Source organism: Myotis yumanensis, unplaced genomic scaffold, assembly GCF_028538775.1.
Source record: "Myotis yumanensis isolate MYYU_CA2020_CCGP unplaced genomic scaffold, mMyoYum1.0.hap1 SCAF_17, whole genome shotgun sequence".
Classification (NCBI taxonomy): domain Eukaryota; kingdom Metazoa; phylum Chordata; class Mammalia; order Chiroptera; family Vespertilionidae; genus Myotis; species Myotis yumanensis.
This window is the reverse complement of record NW_027223768.1, coordinates 38,886,002-38,895,772: the sequence shown is the minus strand read 5'-3', so window position 1 is coordinate 38,895,772 and position 9,771 is coordinate 38,886,002.

Genomic DNA, 9,771 nt, shown 5'->3' with positions numbered 1-9,771 from the left:
CAGACCCTGTGTGCACAGAGCCGGTGGTGCACAGACCTTGTGTGCACAGACGCTGTGTGCACAGACGCTGTGTGCACAGACTTTGTGTGCACAGACCCTGTGTGCACAGACGTGGTGGTGCACAGACCTTGTGTGCACAGACCCTGTGTGCACAGACCTTGTGTGCACAGACGCTGTGTGCACAGACCTTGTGTGCACAGACCCTGTGTGCACAGACCTTGTGTGCACAGACCCTGTGTGCACAGACGTGGTGGTGCACAGACCTGGTGGTGCATAGACCATGTGTGCACAGACCTTGTGTGCACAGACCTTGTGTGCACAGACATGGTGGTGCACAGACCTTGTGTGCACAGACATGGTGGTGCACAGACCTTGTGTGCACAGACACTGTGTGCACAGACCTTGTGTGCACAGACCCTGTGTGCACAGACCTTGTGTGCACAGACCCTGTGTGCACAGACGTGGTGGTGCACAGACCTGGTGGTGCATAGACCATGTGTGCACAGACCTTGTGTGCACAGACCTTGTGTGCACAGACCCTGTGTGCACAGACCCAGTGGTGCACAGACCCTGTGTGCACAGACCCGGTGGTACACAGAGCCTGTGTGCACAGACCCGGTGGTGCACAGACCCTGTGTGCACAGGCCCTGTGTGCACAGACATGGTGGTGCACAGACCCGGTGGAGCACAGACTTTGTGTGCACAGACCCTGAGTGCACAGACCTGGTGGTGCACAGACCCTGTGTGCACAGACCCGGTGGTACACAGACCCTGTGTGCACAGACCTGGTGGTGCACAGACCCTGTGTGCACAGACCCGGTGGTACACAGACCCAGTGTGCACAGACCCGGTGGTGCACAGACCCAGTGTGCACAGACCCGGTGGTGCACAGACCCTGTGTGCACAGACCCGGTGGTACACAGACCCAGTGTGCACAGACCCGGTGGTGCACAGACCCTGTGTGCACAGACCTGGTGGTGCACAGACCCTGTGTGCACAGACCCGGTGGTACACAGACCGCAGTGCTAGCCAGTGGCCATGAAGAGATCCCTGGCACCATTGGACTTTCAGTCAATGGGTTGAGTAGCAGTGGAAATGAATGGCAATGGGGATTGTTAAATGGTCACTGCTTTGAGATACATCAGTGGTAGGAGTGTGCAAATTAAGATTTCTCCTGCGACACCAAGAAACTGGGAAAGTTATTTAATCACATCCCTAAGTAATTAGAAGCTCCATGCCTTCATTAAGAACCCAAAATAATGCTTGCACCATGTGCAGGTAAACGACAGCAGGGACATGCAAAAGTTGTTTCCTAGTTCAGACTCAGAAAAATGTCATTTTTATTGGTTGAAGAGAAAAAATCCCTATAATAATTTTGTGATAATGTTCCCATTAGGAGCTGTGAGGGAACTCAAGAAGCCCAGAGCTCTCATAAAGTGTCCTGTTATTTCCATATCCTCCTCAAAACCGTTTTATCATAAAACTAACATAATGCTCATCCCTTTTATCTGGGGATTCTCAGCGACATCAAACACATTCAGATGAGCCTCATGCCAAAAATATTTGATGTCCAGAAATCTACACAGCTTGCATTTGATAAGTTTTATTCAAAGAAACTACATCTAAGTTACGTTGGAGGTTGGTTTGGAAAGCAGTGCAGAGGTATAGGAGAATAAGTTCATCTTCTAGCCATTCTTCAGTGGGAGGTAATTGTCCACTCAACCACTGGCGATGGTCTCTTGTTCCATCTCTGCTGGGATGAGCCTCTGATACAGATGCTGCGTCCTATACAACCTTGACAAAGCCTTCCATTTGAGTGGAAACAGAAAGGTGACTCATTCCCCTTCCAAATATGTTCTGAGCTCCTGTTAGGCACCTGTTAGGCTCCTGTATCCCTGAAGGGGATACAGCGTTGAGTCACTTGCAAAACCTGACTTCATGAGTTTATGCACTGATAGAAAAGATAAAGCAAGTTTCTCAACACTGATAATACAAGATGGAGAGAGGGGGGTACTTGTAAATGCCTAAAAGGCTTCTGGAAGATTATAGAAGACACTGTTAAAGTTGCCTAGGAAAAGTAGTTGGGGTCCAGGAGAGAGAGATTACATCATCCAACGACAGCAGAATACTAGGCCACAAGCACACCTTAACAAATCTGAAAGAATAGAAATAAACAATGTCTACTCTTACATCAAAATGAAATTAACTAGAAAGCAGTAACAAAAGGTAACTGGAAAATCCCAAACAATGTGAAGATTAAACAACACACTTTTAAATAATACATGGAATAAGGAATCACAAGAGAAATTTTTAAATATTTTGAATTAAATGAAAATGAAAACCAATTTATCAAAATTTGTGGAATATAATGAAAATAGCTACTTGAGGGAAATTTATACCATTGAATGCCTATGTTAGAAAAGGAGAAAGATCTAAAAGCAATAATCTAAGTTTCCACCTTAGGAAACAAGAGAAAGAAGAGAATAGTAAATCCAAAGTACAAAGAAGAGAAATAACAGCCAATTACAGCAGAAATCAGTGAAATTGAAAATAAGAAATCAGTAGAAAAAAATCAACAAAACCAAACTCTGGTTCTTTGAAAGATTAATAAAATCAATAATTCTCTGAAATCTTGCCATTTGTGACAGCATGGGTGGACCTAGAGTGTATTATGCTAAGTGAAATAAGCTAAATAGAGAAAGACAAATACCATATAAAACTATTTATATGTGTAATCTAAAGCAGCAGTCGCCAACCTTTCAGACCTCACGGACCACCAGTGGTCCATGGACCACCAGTTGGCAACCACTGATCTAAAGAACAAAATAAACAAAATAGAACAGATTTATACATATAGAGAAAAAACTGATGAAGGCCAGAGGATATGGTTGTTGGGGGACGAGGTAAAAAAATGTAATGGGATTAAGAAATACTAATTGGTAGTTACAAAATAGACATGGGGCTGTAAGAAAAAGCATAGGGAATATAGTTAACAATCTATACTAATAAAAGGGTTATATGCTAATTGGACTGGACCTCTTCCAGACATCCTTCCAGACAAAGCCATGGTGGCGGGGGATGAGGCAGAGACGGTTAGGGGTGATCAGGCTGGCAGGGGAGGACAGTTAGGGGTGATCAGGCCAGCAGGGGAGGGAAGTTAGGGGGCGATCAGGCTGGCAGGGGGGCAGTTAGGGGGTGATCAGGCTGGCAGACAGAGGCAGTTAGGAACAATCAGGCCGGCAGGGGAGCAGTTAGAGGCATCAGGCAGAGGTGGTTAGGGATGATCAGGCAGGCAGGCAGGCAAGCGATTAGGAGCCAGCAGTCCCGGATTGGGAGAGGGATGTCTGACTGTCTCAAACCGGCAGTCAGATATCCCCCGAGGGGTCCCGGATTTTAGAGGGTGCAGGCCAGGCTGAGGGACCCCCTCCCATGTACAAATTTTGTGCACCGGGCCTCTAGTATTGTAATAACTACCTATGGTGGCAGATGGACATTTGAATTATTAAAGGGAATACTTTGTAACCTATAGGAATGTTTACTTACTGTGACATACAGCTGAAACTGATACAAAAAAAGTGTTAAATGCAAGCTGTAATTGAAAAATAAAATCAATAATTTTCTAGCCAAACTATGAAAAAGAGAGAGAAGTTATAAGTTACTAATATTAGAAACAAAAGAGGGTATATCATTACAGCACCTATGGGCATCCTATCTAATAGAGAGGAAATATGCTAATTGACCCTCACGCTGTCGCAAAGATGGTGGTGCCCACAGCCAATAAGGAGGGAATATGCTAATTGACTGTTTCTCCCTCAAAGATGGTGGCACTCACAGCCAATAAGGAGGGAATATGCTAATTGAATGTCCCTCCCTCAAAGATGGCAGTGCCTACAGCCCATAAGGAGGGAATATGCTAATTAACTGCCACGCCCTTAAAGATGGTGGCAACCACAGCCACAAGATGGCAGCACCCAGTCCCTTCAGCCCCGCAGGGGTGGCAGGCATGCAGCAAGACCGGGCGGGCCCAGCCACTCCGCACGCCTGCCTCCGGAGACACCCAGTCCCGTCAGCCCCTGAGCTGCCCAGGGCCGGCCCGAGGCACAGGCAAGCCTCAGATGGCGGCTGCTCAGCCGCCCAGGGCCGCCCGAGGCTCAGGAAACCAGGGCCGGCCGAGGCTTGCACTGCCAGCAGTGGCAGCAGCAGAGGTATGATGGGACGCCGCCTTCCCCTGATAGCCAGGTCACCTCCCGCCCATGAGGGGGCAAGCCGGGCTGAGGGACGCCCCCCTCCAGTGCATGAATTTTCATGCACCAGGCCACTAGTTAAAGGATAATAAAGTAATATAATGAACAACTCCTATGCCCACATATTTGATAACTAGATGAAACAGAGTAATTTCTTGAAAGATAAAAGCTGCCAAAACTCTCACAAGAAATAGACAATCTCAATAGACCTATATATATTAAAGAAATTGACTTAATAATTGATAATTTGCTAAAGCATAAATTCACCAGGCCAGAGGAGTTCACTAGAGAATAATACCAAACATTTAAGGGAGAAATGATACCAATTCTTTACAATCTCTTTCAGAGGATAAAAATAGAAGGAGTGTTTCCTAGCTCATTCTGTGAGGCCAGTGTTACCTGAATATGAAAATCAGACAAAGACATTACAGAAAACCTCATGACCATAGATACAAAAATCCTCGATAAAATATTAGCAAATGAAATCCAACAATGTATAAAAGACCAAGTGTGATTTAACCCAGGTATGCAATGCTGGTTTTAACATTCAAAAATCAACATAACCCGTCACAACAATAGACTAGATGGAACATATATTAGTAGATCAGTGAAGTTGTATTGAGATACAGGCAGTAGGCAGTGGACAGTTTTCTCCCAAAAGCTGACAGCCACTGCCCACCTAAGTCATGCTCCTATCTGAAAAAATTACAAATTAATCCATGTCCTATACTTTAAGGGCTGCTCACGAAGAGTCACAAATGGTTATGCCAAGTCCTTGAATGCTGAATCTGTTCTTACACCTCTGCTCCGCTTGCTTTCATTCATTGGATTTAATACTCAAATGAACAGGCATGGTATTCAATGTTTAGATTTCCTGGGCTGGCCCATATTTCCCACACATAAGGTGTAATGTGTTTAAAGTGCCTATTGCCTTACCTGCCGAATGGTAAGCACTCCGTAAATGCTAACTCTGACATACGTACGTATTAAACCTTTACGATCTAGATTGTTCGCGTTATTTTTTGTGCTTGGGCTTGTGTTGCTGCCTGCTTAGGGTGTAGCTCTGTGCATCGTTCGGTACGATTCTGCTGTCTCCTAGGGTCACAGGAGTGTTGTTCACTGGGGTGGTCTCCTCCGCTAGTTTTCCAGCTCATCTTGGAAGGTCTGTACAGCCCGTCCCCGCAGCTGTCAGTGCCAGGAGTGGTCTGTGCGCAGTGGGCTCCCAGCAAACGCTGCTGGCTGCCGGCGGATTGATTTACTCCCACCTCCCTCCATCCCGTTAGGACACCCATCACTGCAAATAGAAGAACCTCCTTGTCTACATCTCCTCCACCCAGAGCAGTCTCCCACATCTCCCTGCATCAGTGACTCTCATTTCAGCCTTTCTTCCTGTTCCTGGACCTTCCAACCGCTTTCCTCCCCCAACTATCATTTCAACTCAGTGTACACATTACTTAGTTTTAGAAAATGTTCCCCCTTTACCTCTATGTCGGAATTCGCTGTACCCATTTCTATGGAGCCTCCCAGGATAAATCAGACAATGCTTCCTTGTAAGAAGCAAGGGCTCCACGCAGACTGTCAGGAAACAACACACTTTAGACCAGCAGCTGAGTCTCCAGGAAAGAACGCTTCCTCAGCGCGTCTTCCCTGTGAAGCTGTGGGGGTGCGTGTGTTTAAAGGCCTTCCCTGACGATGGGGGGCTGGGGCGGATGAAGCTGGGCATCTGGGTGAGACTCACATGCTGAGGCAGGTCTCCGGAGCCGATGAATTCACAGTCCTCTGCCCGCTTTCGCTTCAGCCTCAGTCTCAGAATAGACACCTGGTTTGAGCAAAAGGAAGGAAGTTAAAAGAGGTAAAGCAAATATCTATGCAAACCGTTCTCCCTAGAGCACTAAGCAGGTAGTGCTAAGAGCAAAGGTAACTCACAGCCCCTGGGCGGGTGCTGAGAGGAGGACCAAGGTTAGCGCCTACTTACCCACCTGCCGCTTTTTTATTCATATGACTCTGAGCTAATTACAGGGTTTCATTGTATTTTCATACATGTAATAATCTAGTTTACCCTGTAAATGAGTCATTTGCAATGCAATTAAACAGCCAAGGAGAACAAAATATTAAAATAAGCATGTGTTTAAATAAGATACAATATGTGCAATTAGACATAACACACTCCCATATATCAATGTTTGATTTGCACAATACAAACAGGTCATTTGAGGCCAAGCGGAAACCAGTGATGAGATGACCTTTAAGCTCCTGCCCAGCGGGAGAGTCCATGATTTTGTGATCTGAGTGAAAAATAAAAACTTCAGAGCACCATGCAGATGTTTACAAGAATCCAGATGTTTGATGTCAGGTGGACAAGACACCCAGACAACGGACAGGCATTCCACTTTCATCCAGATGTTGTTGCACGGTGCTGACTTAGCCTGACACACAGCAGCGTTAAGTGACTTATTCCAGGTGGTGAGAATCTCTCACTCTCCTGGCAGTGGACTTGTTTGGAGGTTTGTCATTTTGGGATCAGTGGCACCGATACTAACAGCTCCTGCCCCACTGACAGCCTCTGGGTCCGTGAGATGAAATAGTCAATCAGTTCTCTCCATTCTCCAGCTCTTTGCTCCCCTCTTACTCCCCTCCTCCCCAGCTAAGGTCTGCGTTAGCCTGGACTCTGGCCCATGACAAGGTGGCTGCTCCGTCACAGGCTGTGCACTGCGGCCCTTGTCTTTGCAGCCGCTTCTGTTCACGGGGATCACTGTCCCTGGGGCATCATTATCGGGGCCACACGCTGGTCAGATCAACCTTCTGGGCATTTGAAAGGTTGACTGTAGGATAGGCCATCACAGCCGCCAGTCACCCTCCCATGATCAGGCTGCAGAGGACCACTCATCTCCATGTGGCTGTGGTGCACGGGCCTGGCTGAGGTGACGGATGCTGGTGAAAAGTTCTGTCCACATCTGTAAACCGCACCGCTGCCCTTGATCTGCAGCTGCAGCTTCAGTATGCAGAGCCCGGTGCTGTTTGCAGATCAGCCTCTTGGACTCAGCTTCTTCCAGTTGCCTTGATGCCCAGTGAATTTCCCAGGGCTTGATCAGGCCCATTCCAGGCGCATCTGGTGCCTCTCATGCCCAGATGTCTCAAGCTTGACCATTGGGATTGAAATCGTGCTTCTGCAGCATCTTCCTCTGCAGCCTTTCCTGGCTTCTTTTCCTCCAGCCCCTGCGCCCGCGCCTCCTTTACCATTGCCTCCCTCCAGCTCTTGCTGCTCATGCCCTGCCTGGGTCTGCAGAGTGTGGCCTTGGCGGCCCTGAAGGCTGGTTCTAGACCAAACTCCCTACGTGACCTTGAGCAAGACACACCGCCTCCCTGGGCCTCATTGTCCTTATCTTAACATGAGAGCGTTGGCCTGAATCAGGCCTGAGCTCCCTGCCGTTCTAAAATTACATCATCTCTCTAATCCTGCTAGACTGGCTGCCTTCCAAGGGCTCACTGCTCACATTCTGCCTGGTTCTGCAGGATTTAGGGAGGGAGAGTGAGAAATATTAGGTTCTTGGGCAAACACTGTGAAAAATTATAAAATGCGTCTGCTACCTTCTCATCTTCATGAGCCCTCTCTTATGTGTGGAAGTGAAAACTCAGAGACCTGAACATAGCCATTAGGACAGTTTTGTCACTTCCCCAAATTGCACAGCAAAAACAGAGAAGGGTGCAGGGAAGCTTAGCTTCCTGAGTGCTATGCAAGCATTGCTCCTTCTGGACCCAGGATGGGGGTGCCTGTGGAGAGAGGCTCTGAACAGGCCAGAGGAAAGGGAGTGAGAGCAGAATGGAGGAAGAGAGACCTAGAGAGACTGAGGGAAGGTGCCTGCGTTGGGGATGGGGGTGGGGATGGGGGAAGGGGGCAGAGGAGTACACAACTGAGCACCGAATCAGAACTTGGTGCTAATTCCAAACAAACATAACACTTAAACAAAAAGTAAATTAGCATATGCACAGTGTGTGGAGGCCTCCAGTGTTGAGCCTTCCAGACCAATCATCTGTGATAGGAAGGCCTCCCTATTCCTGGCATGGATGGTCCAGGGTTCACCAGGTTCAGTGTGTTCCCTCATTTGTTTCTACAGGTAACTGCAGGTTAATGAGCTCCCAGGGCAGTGTTTTAGAGGTTCAAGGGGTGTTAGTCTAAGGAGGGGCGTCAACGTAGAGAGGAGGGCTTTCTCCACCTTTTCCTTAGGGGAGGGAACCAGTGGAGTCTTTGCTGTTGTGATTGGGATTATTTTTATAATTTAAAACCACCAACTTACTGTACCTCAACCTAATCCTAATTGTGATTTCTTTTATTTTTAAATCACTTGTGATTATTCCTGACTTTGCCTCTAAGCTCAGGAATGTTTCTGAATAGGCAATTCTATTTCTAAATAAGATATCAAGTGTGTGTGTGTTGTATAAGGTTAACACAGGTGAGAAGGGACACCCACCTCTGTTTGGAGCTGCCCAGAGGCATGATCCTGCCTCGGTGAGATGGGCTGTTGTCAAAGAAAACTGACTCATGGCCCTACTCACCAGCAACTCCTTTGCCCTCTCCTGTTTCCTTGCTTTTCTCTTCCTTCCTTTTCTGATATCCCTTTAAATGCTTCTCCCCTGTAATCCATTGGTTGAGTTTGCTTTAAAACTCAGCATTCAGTTCTTCTTCAAGTTAACTTCTCACTGACCAGGAGAACCTGGGTCAGGATATCCCTGCTCCCAGAGTTTCTGGAGTGAGTGAAAGCAAGAGGGACCATCAGAGTGTTTGGAACCAAGATATTAATACTCAGTGACAAGACAGTCACTAAGATTCCTTAGGGTGGGGAGTCTTAGTCTAAATAACTGAATTGAGCTGTAGGAAGGGGTGAGTGGAAGGCCTTGGCAGCAGCTTCAGCTGAGGTGAAGACAGAACTGACAGAGATGATTTGAAAGACAACCTGAGTGGCTCCTGGATCAGAAAGGAGCCTCCAATTGAGAGAACATGGGGCGGGTCTCAGCTGGAGGCGCCTGATGGTCCTTTGATGCATCATCATCTCTTCACTGTTGAGGAGATGGTGGGTCCAGAAAGAAGATGAGGAATCTGGAAAAGTGGGGGCAATCAACCATGCACGATGTTTTTATTGTGTGTTGTGGGGGGATTATTCTGCAATTTTACAGCTTGCGAAGTACAATCACAGATACTATCTCATGTAATTTCCACAATTACCCAGTATAACTGCGTAGTTATAATTAACTCTATTTTGCAGTTCATTAATTCATTCAATATATTCTGAGAGTCTTTTATGCACAAGGCGCTATGCTAGATGCTCAAGCTACTATAACAGACAAGACTACATCAATAGTTGAAAAGTTATTGCAGTGAAGTGTGATTGGTTATGATTGGGGGAAATAAGGGTGCCAGCAGGAAGACTTAATCTGGTCTAGGGAAGTATTTCAAAAGGAGTGATATTTAAATTAGAACTGAATGGTAGGTAAATAAGGTTGAGCTAGGCGAGGGACAAGGGTTGGAAAA